This window comes from Anas acuta, chromosome 3 (genome assembly GCF_963932015.1).
Source record: "Anas acuta chromosome 3, bAnaAcu1.1, whole genome shotgun sequence".
NCBI lineage: Eukaryota > Metazoa > Chordata > Aves > Anseriformes > Anatidae > Anas > Anas acuta.
This window is the reverse complement of record NC_088981.1, coordinates 39,044,981-39,058,316: the sequence shown is the minus strand read 5'-3', so window position 1 is coordinate 39,058,316 and position 13,336 is coordinate 39,044,981. Positions and strand designations below refer to the sequence as shown.

The window sequence follows — 13,336 nt, the reverse complement described above, 5'->3', positions numbered from 1 at the left end:
ATGCTTACACAACAGGAATGAATGGTTTGCAATTGAATCGGCTGAACTGACCTTGTGTAAACAAGACATGATGAAATTTAAGTTTTGTCATATAACTTCCAATATTCAGCTGCATCTTTTTCTAAGAAATTCCAGTTCCTGGGAATTATGAATCTTCCATGAGGCTTCTGAGGAACTGTGAGCACATAGTGAGAGAATAGGTGATCAAAATTAATTCCTTTGTCCAGTTTGGCACTTAAAGCTCAGTATCAAACACTAAAGTTTCAGCTGGCCATTAAATCTGCTAAAGGTAAGCTACTCTAAACACTAATTAAACTATTTGTAAATTGTTCTAGGATGTTTTAATGTGTTTATATGCCTCGTTCACAAATGTTACTTAAGGATTTTAAGTAGTTTAATATCCCCACTAAAGACTAAGCCTAAAGGCAATACATGTTGATGTGATAAAAAGTCTCTCTTCCTGAATGAATATACAACTCAGTGCTATATAACTAACACAATGAAATCAGCTCTGTCAAGTGGTGTAAGCCAACAAATCACAAACCCAAGAGAAGGCCCACAGGTAGAAGACCCAGCTGTTCTTCCCAATATCATCCTGCACATCTGACCAGAATTTCACAAAACTAAAAAATAAAATCCCCAGCCCCTCTGTTGCACAAAGGAGCCTACTTGGCCACATAAAAAGAATCCCACTTTATATTAGGTTTTTTTGTTGTTTCTCTTTTTTTTTTTCTTATCCACAGTAGCATTGTTAGTATCAATATTACAGATGGATCTTCTAGGAAAAAAAAAAAAAACACCTCTCACCAGAAAGCATCAAAAAAAAAAAAAAGTATTTCAGTATTTAAATTAAGCTGTCTTGATAACAGTTTAAAACTATCTAGGCTATATTCTTTCAGGTTTCTTGGGGGGGGGGGAGAGGGGGGGAGGAGGAGGAGGGAAAAAAAGTATTTCTAAATTTCTGGGACCGTGGGGTGTGAACAACTGTTGGAAATAGATACAGAGACTTTGCCATAAACATAAGAGTATGGATGCATCCCAGAGGCTCTTCTATTTCCTGCCACCACTTTAGGAAAGGACAAGTACTAAGACAGCTCCTGTCTGCTGCTGCCTTACTTTGTGCATTCACTGCTATTTCATTACTTCAGTGTAGGGCTCAGTAAGAGCTTTCCTGCTCAGGTCTCCATATTGGTTATTATCAGTTAACACCACACAGAAATGAATCACCAGCAGCAAGGCAGTTCTTTCAGCAGGGGAGAAAAGGAAAAGGAATAGGTGCCAGAAAATCTCAAGACACCTACCCATACACAGCGAAAAAAACAGTGTAAGGGGCCATTTGCAATTTTCCCCTAATAGAATAAGGAGGGCATTGTCTAAATTAAAATATTTCTGACCAAATCATTGCTTCAACACAGCAATATTGACTATGAGACCAGCTGTTAAGACTACATCTGTATCAGTGAATGAAATCTGTCAGTGGACATTTCTGAGAGCTGTGGCCAACTGTCCTCCAAATGGTCCATGCCTACATCAGTAACCTCTCAGCCCATGAGACTGGGTGGCTGTGCACAACCTGTCTCTTGGAGATGATCTGTGGGATGCCCTACCTCCAGTGGGTGCTCTAATAAGACATAGTCAGATGACAATGTCCCAGCACATGGGAACGTTCCCAGGAAATGGGAATTAACTCATCATACATATGCAGCACTGTCTTTTTAAACTACTATACAAATACCTTACTCTCTGGGGCATGTTCTACTTTACGTCTGCACGTGGAGCCTTATGAACCTGTCACAAGTGACTGGCAATCCTCTGCTGTTAGCAAGTGGTATTTACAAGGAAAACAATAGGAGTCCTCTCTGCTGAGCCCAGGGAGAGGCTGCAGTTTAAGGAGTGAGGTACCTGAGAAATAGGTACACTTCCACATCATCAAAACAGACAGACACCCTAGAATAGACTCTCTGCAGAGCATCTTAAGATTTTGTCTTATAGGGCTTTCTGATACCAATCCTTAAAAAGTTTCAAGCTCTAGTGCATGCATCACAGTCTCTCGCCAGCTATATTTGCATTCATTGTTGCTCCTTAACCTGAAACCTCAGGTTTAAGTAACTGCCAACTGATACTATCAATGTTTGGTTTATGAATCATCCAGCCAGCACATGGGCCAAGGAAGAAAACAGCACCTTTACAAACATGTCCTAATTTTTCTGGGCCATGCAGAACAGGAGCAGTGGGAGAGGAGACATGAAGGCTTTAGTGTCTGAACCAAAATACACGTCCCAGGCCTGGTCTATACCGGTTAGGCACATGTAAATTGACAAATCAGGTCACAAAGAGACAACAACTCTGGGATATTAGACTTAATGTTTCAGTATAGTTTCAAGTTTCAGCAAGAAACTTTCTGCTAACCTGCTTCCTATTTAAATTTGCTCCTTCACATAAGCCCCAGATTTCTTTAAGTATTACTTTTTCCCCCATGGGGCACCAGACATTAGAAAAGAGAGAAGGGATAGAAAAATCACTGCTCTGAATGTGGCTTTACACAAAGTAGAGTGATTTAAAGAGGAACTGCCTGCCCTCCCACACACACCTGCTAAGGACAGTTTTGCTAAAATCAGCATAGCAATCCCCTGATGGAAAAGCACAGAACCAAGTCACTCTCATGTGATTTTTTTGTTTGCTTGGTTTTTAATTTTCAGCCAAATTCTGCACCACCCCAGAGCCCAGCAGACTCTATCTCATGGGGGTGCTGAGCACCTCATCTGGCCACTGGCTCTGACAAAAGAGGCAGAGAACTTGCAGTGGAGACCAAGATGCAGCTGCCAGCCTCACTCAGATTATAGAGATACACAATACGCCCAGACAGGAATCATCTGGGATACATTAGGCTGGGAAAGCTCTCATCTCTGCTAGCATACCTGCCTTTATTCAGGGCAAGCATCACTGCAACAAAAGTTATACGTTAGGCTAGGTTGATAAAATTGTCTGTCAGAATCTGGGCTGGCCGCTCTTATCTTGATACTAAAATTAAATATTTCTGCAAAAATTAGCCTTGACTTTGCAAAGTAAATCAAAAGCAATTTGTTTTGTTTAAACTAGTGGATTGCAGATATCTGAATAGAACATAAGGAGGGGAATGGAAAATTTTGTATTACGGTACAAGGCAATTCATTATATTTATCTATGCTGCAAAATCACTTTCAAGGGTATCACAGTCTCTGTAAATTATTACAGCTTCTAAAACCTGATCACAATTTGTACCAGAACAAAACCAGCATGCAATTACTGACTTCATTTTTTGAGTTCAGATCCTGCCAGCAATCATTCTGGTACAAGCACATGTGAGTTTCAAGTGTTTCTCTTTATACCTGCATCCTTCATTCAAAGGGATGGACCCTTACTTACACTTTTGCAATATCTGGTTAATATTCAGGGCTTCGGCCTGAGAACAACAAGGCATCAGCTTCTTTCATGTTTTTTCCAGTACTTCCTTGTTTCAGCCTAATCAAAACCATAGGCAGCACTACGTTACTCAGACTTCTCCCATGGACAAAAAGCAGCCCCAGAAAGTTGCCTGGGCTCCCTGTGTGGTCAGCAGCAATGGGCAGGCCCTTCCCAGGGGCACTTATTTCCACCACCTCCACCCTCACCTCCCCCAAATTAGCACAGGTGGGATGAACTGCCCTCCAGACATGCTTATTTATCCTCACTGACTATAAACAGGGCTTAGGTGACTCGATGCATTGCTCAAGATAGGCAAGATGCATCTGTTACTGGAACCAAGCCTCAGTAAAAAAGCTCCTTCATTCAGAATGTGTGCGCCTTTAACACCAGCAGCCCTACCCTGCTCTTGTCTCACACTGGTGTCATCCAGCAACAGAAAGCTCTGCAACTGCTCTAGCTTTCCACTATTGCTGGAACAGGTTGTGAACTTGTTTTTTGACCTTTCTCTGTAAGGTAACATTGCTTGCTCTCCCTATCCCTGAAATGTACAGGAGGTTGAGTAAAGCAGCAGAGTTAAAGCAATAGCAGCACTCTGTCAGGAAGGAAAAGAGTTAAAGATACGAGGATCAGGAATGCTGACTTTCTTTAGGAACTCCTACATTGTCAGTCATTTATTAGAAAAGGACTTATATTTCTGAAGTAAGGTCTATAGTTCCTTTCTCTTCTGAGGCTACAGGTTTCTCTGCCAGACCATGATGAAAAGGGCCCTCCCTTGCCCATCACAAGCCAATGCTGAAGTCATCCTGTTATTCTTTTTCACCTTTCACACATGTTGAGGCTTCTCTGTGGAAGCCTTGCTGAGACGTACATCTCTCAGTGTCCCTTGTTCCTCCTTGCTCTTGAGGCCTTTTTTAATCCCAGATTTCTTTTGCATATAGTTCAAGCAAGAATGGTTCTTGGATTTCAATGAAGGAGGATTCACACACGCAAACAATGCTGTTTTCGTGCTGCACGTGATCGCATATCAAAACCAGAAATCTTTTTCACTGAAGCAGGTATTGTAAAGACCTCTAAGTAGGAGGTCTTACCTCTTGCTTGAGAGCTCACCTGCTGTGTCTAACTATAAATAATCAAAGCAGGAAGATAGGAAGACAGGCCCTTTCACACCGCAGCATGGTTTGGTAGGTTGCTGCTTTCAGCAGGTGGATGTGGAACCAGTCACAAGGTGACTTGGTTGCAAGAGCCCCTGTCCTGCCTGCAGCACTCAAGAAATGCTGCAAAGGCTCAGCATTGCTCACAGTATCCTTCCAACAGGGGAAAGCAGCAGAAGCTACCTCTGCTCTCTGTTTTAGGTAGCATTCATCCTTGAGCCTGCAATTAAGGATGTATTCAGGGACTGCCTAGATTTTATTTTACCTGCTGGTAAGTATTCTGGGCTTAGGCTTTGGGCTGACCTGTGCATGTCAGGGCACTGCAGAGCATACGTACCTGCAGCGGGGCTCCCTCCAGCAGCCATGGCCTCCCATCGCCTGGTATGTTCATTTCCACGTATCCCATCTGTCCTCACAGCAAAGGAAGGGTCTTTCATAAACTGTTGTCACCATAGCTTGCAGGAAGTAGAACTCACAGGCAACCTGTACTCAGTGCAGCAAAGCCATGATGAGCACTGCAGACTCCAGACCGCTCCCAAGATCAGTTCAGATACGATGCAGGTGTAGCCACAGGCTTCCCTTGTGGGAAGGAGAGAAAATTGGATAGCTGTATGTTATGTATCTGTGGGGCTGTTAGCACGATGAGAATAAAGTGAAGCAAGATTAAGAGGTGTATCAGGACATTTTGGACGGATCTTTTCCACTCAGCGGGAAAAGTCCCACAGAGCTGCTAGGGACTCCATGCAGAGGCTGGTATTTGCTGCCACAAATGGTGCTGTTTTTTGTGCATGGCTGAGCTATCAGGGAAGGTATCGGTGCAGCCTGTTGCTACTGATACCGTAAAAGAAGACAGAAACAGTGGATCTTTTGTTTATCAGCTCCCCGCAGTGTACAGCCCTTTTGTGAATAATAAGCCACTTTTCTGCAGCTCTTGTATAGTGCAGTGCAACGTTTTCAGCTCAGCTCAGCTAAACTGAACCTGCAATCACCTGATATCAGTAAGTTAAAACAGTGCTGATAAGAAAATGTCAGTACAAGAAAATTCTAAGGAGCACAGTGCAAGAATAAGTTAAACCAGAGAGGACATGCTCCTTCTAATAAATGCAACTGACTTTTGGCAGGTCTTTGCATCTCAGATTTACCGCTCGTACTATGGGAACCGCTGTATTGCCTCATCACTGGGCTCGTGTGGAGCTGTGCTTACTCATGCTTGCAAAGCGCTTCAAGATCAGAGACAGCAGGGTCTGTAAAACCATACGGGATGATTCGTTACCATTATTATTTGACCACAGCAATGGGAAAATATCCTTTTAAAATACTTTGGTTCATGACTACCTTTTAGCAGTTACAAATTTAGCTGAGAACCTAAAAGTAAAAACCAGCAAGATGCAAGGTAGCAGGTTCAGACTTCATACACCTCAATACAGGCCTTTTTTTTTTTTTTTTTGCCTCACTGTAGCTGCTGCTTGCTTTTAATACCATCTTTAATCCAAAGGTAACAAGTAGATGCAGAGGTAAAGTAAATGCAAATGAATTCTGGACTCACCCTAAAACATCTGTCTCTCGAAATGTTACCCTCTGGCCCATATCCCAAGTTGTTATCCTTCTCCCTGCATAAACTTTTGGGGTCTCATTAACACACCGGGCAAGTCTACACAGCAAAGGGCTGTTAGAGATCCTGAGGTAGCTTTGAGGAAACTGGCTTGTCTACACGGCACATTGCAATGCCATGCACCGATGCTAGCTTAGATCCCAGAGGCAATATAGCTGTGTCTGTATAGCAAAGCACCCACGCTAATTAGCCTGGCCCCTGAGGATGCTGCAGAAATGGGGCTAATTAGGTATGCTGAGAGGCACCCCTGTTAATTAGCCCAGGGAGAACACAACAACATTTACAGAGCTTCCGATCACAGTTTTAGCTCTATAGCATGCGTGGCTGTGTAGCATAGCTGAGCCCACAGGCCTTTTTTGAACACCGTCCTAAGAACTTAAATATCTCCTTTCAGTCCAGTCTCACTATCTGACCCTGCTTTTCCAAGTATGCATATTCTTCATGGCAGGAAAAATGTGTAAATAAATAGATTCAAAAGAATGAAGTAAAAAGCCAGTGTAAACCACACTGCAATAATCTCGTAATATACGTATTATTAAATACAGCTACACGTAGCAACACGCCTGTAGGGAAGCACTGGATATTCCTAACCCATCTTGATAAAAGGCATGCTTTGGCTAGTGAGGAGCATTTTGCAAGCAGTGTATCTCTACAGGTACTGTTAACTCAAGCCAACTCAGCCATAAATACAGACCGTGGTATATTAAGTTGTAATCTTGCAAGATTTTCCATTATGAGCTCAGGGCTGAATGAAATCACTTAAGCACAGGCTGGCACCTAGGAAGGACGGAACTCCCAAGAGAGCAGCATTGTCCCATTCTTTCTCCCCCTGTTGCTCATGGAAGAGATCAGGGTTACTCTGGCTGCTCCTTCTGCCCCCACAAAGGTCCCTGCCCACAGCTTTGCACAGAATTCAGGAGGCTCTCCCCGCCACTGCCATTATCTGGCCTGAACAAGCTGCCAAAGTGAAGCAACGTAGGCAGTTGTGCCTCTAACTTCCCTGGTTGCTTCAGGACAACGCGTGGGCAAATAGCAACCTGCCTCCACTGCAGCAAGCACGAGTACAGCGATGGGCCCACTGCTGAACAGCATTTCCAAATTCCATCCCAAACACCACAGCGTAGACACACGTAAAAACATTGCGCTAATGCCTTTTCAAAGGGAAAATGTGCATGCTTCGTGTCATTCCAGGAGGCTTTTTTTTTTTTTTTTATGGCACTTGCTTATGAAAAATGGAGCACAGTTACTTCCAATTATCTCGCAGGCGTGTGCAAAAGAGCACCCAGTTCTTTCCCATATGTTTCAGAAAAATATTTTTGCACATGGGTAACCTCTGAATAGGACCTAAGCCCTTAAGTCCTGGCTTCAGTTTTCTGCAAAAATACACGGCGAAATTTTAAATCAGCCTTAAGAGCTTATAACATGGAACTGCTGGAACATTTGAGACGATTAAAATTTTTAGAGCGGATATATGAAATGATAAATATCTGAGGAGACAGAGATTTCTTCTGGAATTAATGTCGTTCCAGTAGAGATAATACTTAGAATTCTGTTCAAGATGTCTACATTTTAGGTGTATAAAAGCAAAAATAAAATCAGGCTCCATTATCTTTTAGGTACCCACAAATTTACTATGTAGAATATGGAGGGTTGGGGAAGGGGAAAGAGGTAATATATCTGAAAAATAAAAGTATACTATTTAATCTTTACTTCATATCTTTTAGGAAAAAAATATCTTAAAACTATGGTTTCTGTTTATATAGCTTTATGATACTTGTCAAAATAAAATACTGTGCTATAGCATTTACTAATGCAAACTGGGATATCTCACGCAACTTTGACTTTACAACAGGGGTTCTGGATGTATACCAGATGCACAAAATAGTCATTAACCTGATATGATATGAGAAAGGTGTTGAAGTGAATAACTTATATAGTAGTAATAGTGGTTCTGCCTATGGACGTTTTATCTTGCTCTTGAACAGGGAAAAGAAAAAAGAAAAAGAAAATCTTTTACGTGCCTTGTCTCCAAGAAAGTTTAGAGTGACCCAGAGACTTTTCAGTTTCAGTGTGACATCTGCCCCTTCAGTTATACTCGGACAGTGCTCAGGCCAAATCTGCAATACATTATGTCATCTCACAGAGACCTAAAAAATAGGAGGCGAATTCTAGGCAGGAGCATCTCCTGGCTCTATAGATGTCAATACTGTGTGCCAAAATAACAAAAATACCCCAACTCTCTTTCCAACTGTATAAATAGTTCAGATTTTCAGCTTTGCTGCCCGAGCTCGGCTAACACTCTTTACTTTGTCCATCCACTTTCACATCTACCAACAACTCTTTTCCCCTCTTCTATCTATGCAGAACAAAACCTGATGCACAAAGGTTATCAACTTCCAGAACCTCTTCAGCACAGGCCGGCCCATAAGGTCCCCATCAGTGAAGAGCAGCTCACCATTTATTCTCATTATACTGGCACATAAATCTTCTGAGTGACCAGGGAAACGGGAAGCTTGCTACCCTCATAACATTCCTCGCATGCCTGCTACAGCACAGTGTCTATACATTGCCCACAATTCCCAGAAATAGAATATTTCAAGATATGGAATATATGGAATAATTCAAGACATGGAACAAGGAACAGGAGGGAAAGATGAGCTGGATGTAAACCCCAGCAAAAAAGTCCTCAGAACCAAGTGCTTGAGGTGGCGAGGAAGATAAGACTGACAACCGTGGCAATATTTTTCCTATTTCTCAAAGACCGATTGGGCTTAGTACAGTTTTGCACACCTTCTGGGGAAAAAATGTGGTTAACAGTAGAACAGAGGCTTACAGCTTGTTTCAATTTGGAAGCCCTTAAAATATTTCTGTGGAGGTGCTACATGGAAAACTGAAGTCTATGGACAACAGCTTTACATTTCTTGAGTCACTCTAGACAGACCTCTTCCAAGAGCTCACAGATAATCGCAGTTCAGCATGCAACAGGCTGAGTACCATGAAGCTACAAAGTCATTTGTGGAACAGAGAGGCTAATGGGCCAAGCAGCAGTGCAGCTAGGATGAAAATATGGCATTTTTGAAAACAGCATCCTTAAAATCTGCCTGGCACATCCATACAGATAGCCTTTTTTATTATTATTATTTTTATTTTATTTTATTTTATTTTATTTTATTTTATTTTTGACAAAGGAAGAGCTGCTATTTCATATGAAAAAATAAACATGTCTGCCCTCCAAACTCCTAGAATTATAAATAGTTTGAGTGACAAATATTTCTGTCACAGTACTCAGGATACCTTCAGAAGATATTCCTGGCACTGTATGTGATTAACCATAGCATGGTAGAGTTCACTCTTATAAATAAATTCTAGATAAGCTTGCTGATTTGAACACAAATTTTTGTGTGCGTTTGTCTCTCTCTGCAGCAGGCAGGTAGGTTCTGGCAGCCACTTGCGCGCTTTTCAAGCTGACTGGTATAGTTTGATATCTATGCTTTGACACTAATAAGAGCATTAAATTCCTAAATGCTGTGTACTACGTTGCTCAACAGGTTTTATCACAGAAAAACTGAGTAGTCTTGATGAATGAAGTTTCACATAGGAAAATGTTAAAAAAAAACTTAGACATTATTTGCATAGATTGCACTAAGTTGCTTGTTTCCCACCCCTCCCAAGCATCTGAGTACCTTAGAAATAAATTATAGTCAGAGAGTTATTAAAATCTAAAAAAAAAAAAAAAGTCAATCTCAAACCACAAAACAAAGCAAACATTGTTGTAGTCATTTTTTCAGCGCTCCCCAAAGGTATTCATACTTCAGTTGTCAGACAAACTACCATATACCTCCCAGCCATCTTCTACCTTGAAATATTGCTATGGTGTGTTCCACAGACAGATTATTTTCTCTTCAATATGTTCAGAAAAAAGTCAGATGTGTTTCCCTTTAAGACACAGTTCAAATAAATAAGGAGAATATTCCTTCGTTAACAAAGTCATGCTGCAATTTCAAAACTACCTACCTTGGGAAAGCAGTAGTATTGGTAGCAATGTCGTTGTTACAGAAGGTAGAAATAGTATTTCTAACCATTTTTCAAGCCCAGACTTCCTGGGACAGTGTTTCAACCTATATAAAGCAGATTTTTTACTAAATTCATAACTGCATTCAGAAAACACGTCACTTCAGGGAAGCACAAATAAAGCTGTGCAAAACACTAATGTTCAAATGCTCCTTCAAAAAATATTTATTGTCATGCTGACCCAACTGGAGGAAAAAGGGAGATGAAAAGTTTGCAACGGCAGCTTGCCTCAGTTGGTAGAGGCTGAGTGTGGGATTTTGCTTGGTTTATTTTAAGTCTGAGCAGCTAGCAGCTGGAGCATGTCCCACATGCTAACACTTGGAATTCCCCCGGGAGAAGGTTTGTTTCAAACACAACGACGGCCCTCCAAATCTGGTCCTCTTTCAGCTTTGTTAAATTTACGTTCTCCATCATTGCTTCACGTTTGGATGATAATGCACCTATTCTGAGCAATCGAACCTCCTCACCTACTCAACATGAATTGGCTTTTGATTTGAACACAATCTATTAACAATATCTGCTTGCACACACATACACACCCCGGCCAGATACTAAGCAGACACAGACTTGCAGACCTGCACAGCAGCTGTGACAACAACTGATGTCACCTCCTTTGCAGAAATTTCCACAAACATCTTCCAAAGGCCAAGTTAAACGAGATAGAGCTTATCAGTTTCTTTAAAGTGCTCTGGATGAGCCCCGACCACGTGAGCCCCGGCATGGCCGTGGGGGTGTGGTATGTCACAGCTCCCGTATCAGCTGGCACATGTCGCGGGAGATATGAGACAGCAGAAAAGTCGTAGTAACAACATCACCCTGACTGCCGAAGACGAAACGAATACGCTGAGTAACTTCATGCTGCGTGCACGCACTTTCCGAAAACAGGTGGAGGGCTTTTCAGCCCTGGCTTCTGCCTGCACATCCCACTCGGCACAGATGGGTGTGAGCGCTGCCAGCTACTCCTTAGAAAGGCCATGGCTCAGTAGCATTGTGTTTACGCCTTTACAGGGAGACACAGTTCTGTTGTTTGTTTCCACACATACACACAGTTTCCCGTCTTTTGGGTGTCCCTTGAATGAAAAAGGAAATGAGTAGCAAAGATGTTTTTTCCAAAAGCAATTTCTTAAAATAAAAGTCCTTGCCTCTCTTCTTGCATCAGAAAGAGAGTTTCAGTAGATAGCTTCTTCAGCTTTTCAGGTGAAACTACCAAACGTTTCAGGTTTCCTTCGCTGCCTTTTAATTACGATTAAATTATCAGTTGCAAAGAGTTAAGTTTTACAGCTTTCACAATGATTATTTTTACTCAAAACATTAACTGGCGAATAATACATTAAAAAAAAAGCCCACATTTAAACATTTGCAAAGCATCTCATTTAATGCTTTATCCTTGCTAGGACAAAAAGGCATCTTTCTTACCATACTTTAAAAAAACACAGCCATAGTATTAAGCACCGCATTCAGACAGCTTGCAATTTCACCCCAGGGCTCTCTCAGTTTCCCCACATGGGCACATGGGCCTGTTAGCACAGAGGACAGCCTTAAACTCTTACCTCCAACTCGTTACCATATTTTAGTTAACAGATGTTGGTAATGCACCTTTCTTCCTAGTGAATATGCCTGTTCAATTCCTGAATTTATATGCACTTACCCCTCCTGTCACCATTCCACTGGGTTTCATTAATAGTTTCCCATAGTAAACATTCCTGATTTTAAAATGCTGGAAAAATGTGGGGGAACCAAAAAAAAAAAAAAAAAAAGGAAAGAAAAAAAATCCTCTGAGCAAAGACAAGCACCTTTCAGACCTTGTTATATTTCAGAAGCTGGTGGATTGCCTTCCTCACTGCAGAACAGCCATTTGGTTTTTGCCATACTGTGCCACTGGATATATTACCTCAATTTATTCTTTTTTTTTTTTTTTTTTCTTCTCTCAAGGTTATGATGACAATCTGCTCCTACAGATGCATACTCTGCATGACTCAGAACTCACCTTACACGGGGGCTTCTTGCACCAGCACAGTACAGTCACTCTATTACCCTGGGGTTTGTCCCTTGCCAGTTGTGCTACCAGTGCAAGATTAATGGATTCTGGCACATAGCAGCACGACATGTAAATTCTGGCTCTAACACAGCAGTGAAAGGTTTTGTATATTGGTACACAAGAATTTGGTGGCAAAGATAGTAAGAAAAACTGAAATTCAGTCTTACCCTTTGTTCCTGAGGTCCTTCTACTGAGGCCCAGCTACTAAGTGTGGATTGACAACACTTTTTTTTTTGAAATAAAATTTTCCTGTTTAATCACATTTTCCTGTAGCTCAGCCTGCCCCAATCTTACTGCAATCTCACACCCATTAAGAATATCACTGGTCTAGCCAGCTCATATGGGATTAAAAATGCTAGATTACCTTTACCCATTTCCTCTTTCAAAGTTAAGTGTCTACAGGCAGAAAAAAAGCTTTCTAGGATATGGGCTCTCACATCTCCATTGTAGTGTGCCCAGCACAAAACTGTGGCTGGAGCCTAGCTGCTAATGGCATCTTAAATAATATTTCTTCAGGTGTTGCACAGTGTTTTAAGATAGTTCCAGCAATGAACATATTGGAGTAGCCACGACACTGCTGCTCAAACCACTGACATGCAGCAGTTACAGTTTTCAATGCAATGAAAAAAATATACCTCCTTCATGAAGGCTACTGAGGATGGCTGCAGACCAGTCCTCCTTGGGGTTCATCTGCTTTTTTTCATCTTTCTGCAAGCCAACCCTGGCTAAATCTTTAGAAAATTATTAGACCAAAGGTCTGTGTGTCACTACACCCTCTTCAACTCTAGCTGCAACTTTATATCCATGAAAGCCCCAGGATTCATAATCAAGGATAGAAGCCTTCCTATCTCTGATATTTCTTTGGCATGCTGGTTACAACCACTTCTCCCACCATCGCCTATTTCTGAACCACCTTAGGGTTCATAATCCTTGCTGGAACAGAATAAACAGCAGCATGGATCACCAGACACCTAAAATCACTTGTGAGCCCTAGGCTACAGCAGACAAAAAGCCTTTCAA

General features: G+C 41.7%; 1 long non-coding RNA gene across 1 annotated transcript in view; it reads right to left on the bottom strand.

Annotated features, from left to right (window-relative positions):
- The window catches only part of LOC137853875 (uncharacterized), a 170,365-nt gene that overhangs the window by 36,709 nt on the left and 120,320 nt on the right, over positions 1 to 13,336 (bottom strand). Inside the window, exons 15-18 of the long non-coding RNA XR_011094781.1 lie at positions 5,708 to 5,839; positions 4,933 to 5,174; positions 3,406 to 3,501; positions 52 to 175 (exon numbers count right to left, since the gene is read on the bottom strand). This is a non-coding gene — a long non-coding RNA (uncharacterized lncRNA). The remainder of the gene's footprint in view (positions 1 to 51; positions 176 to 3,405; positions 3,502 to 4,932; positions 5,175 to 5,707; positions 5,840 to 13,336) is intronic.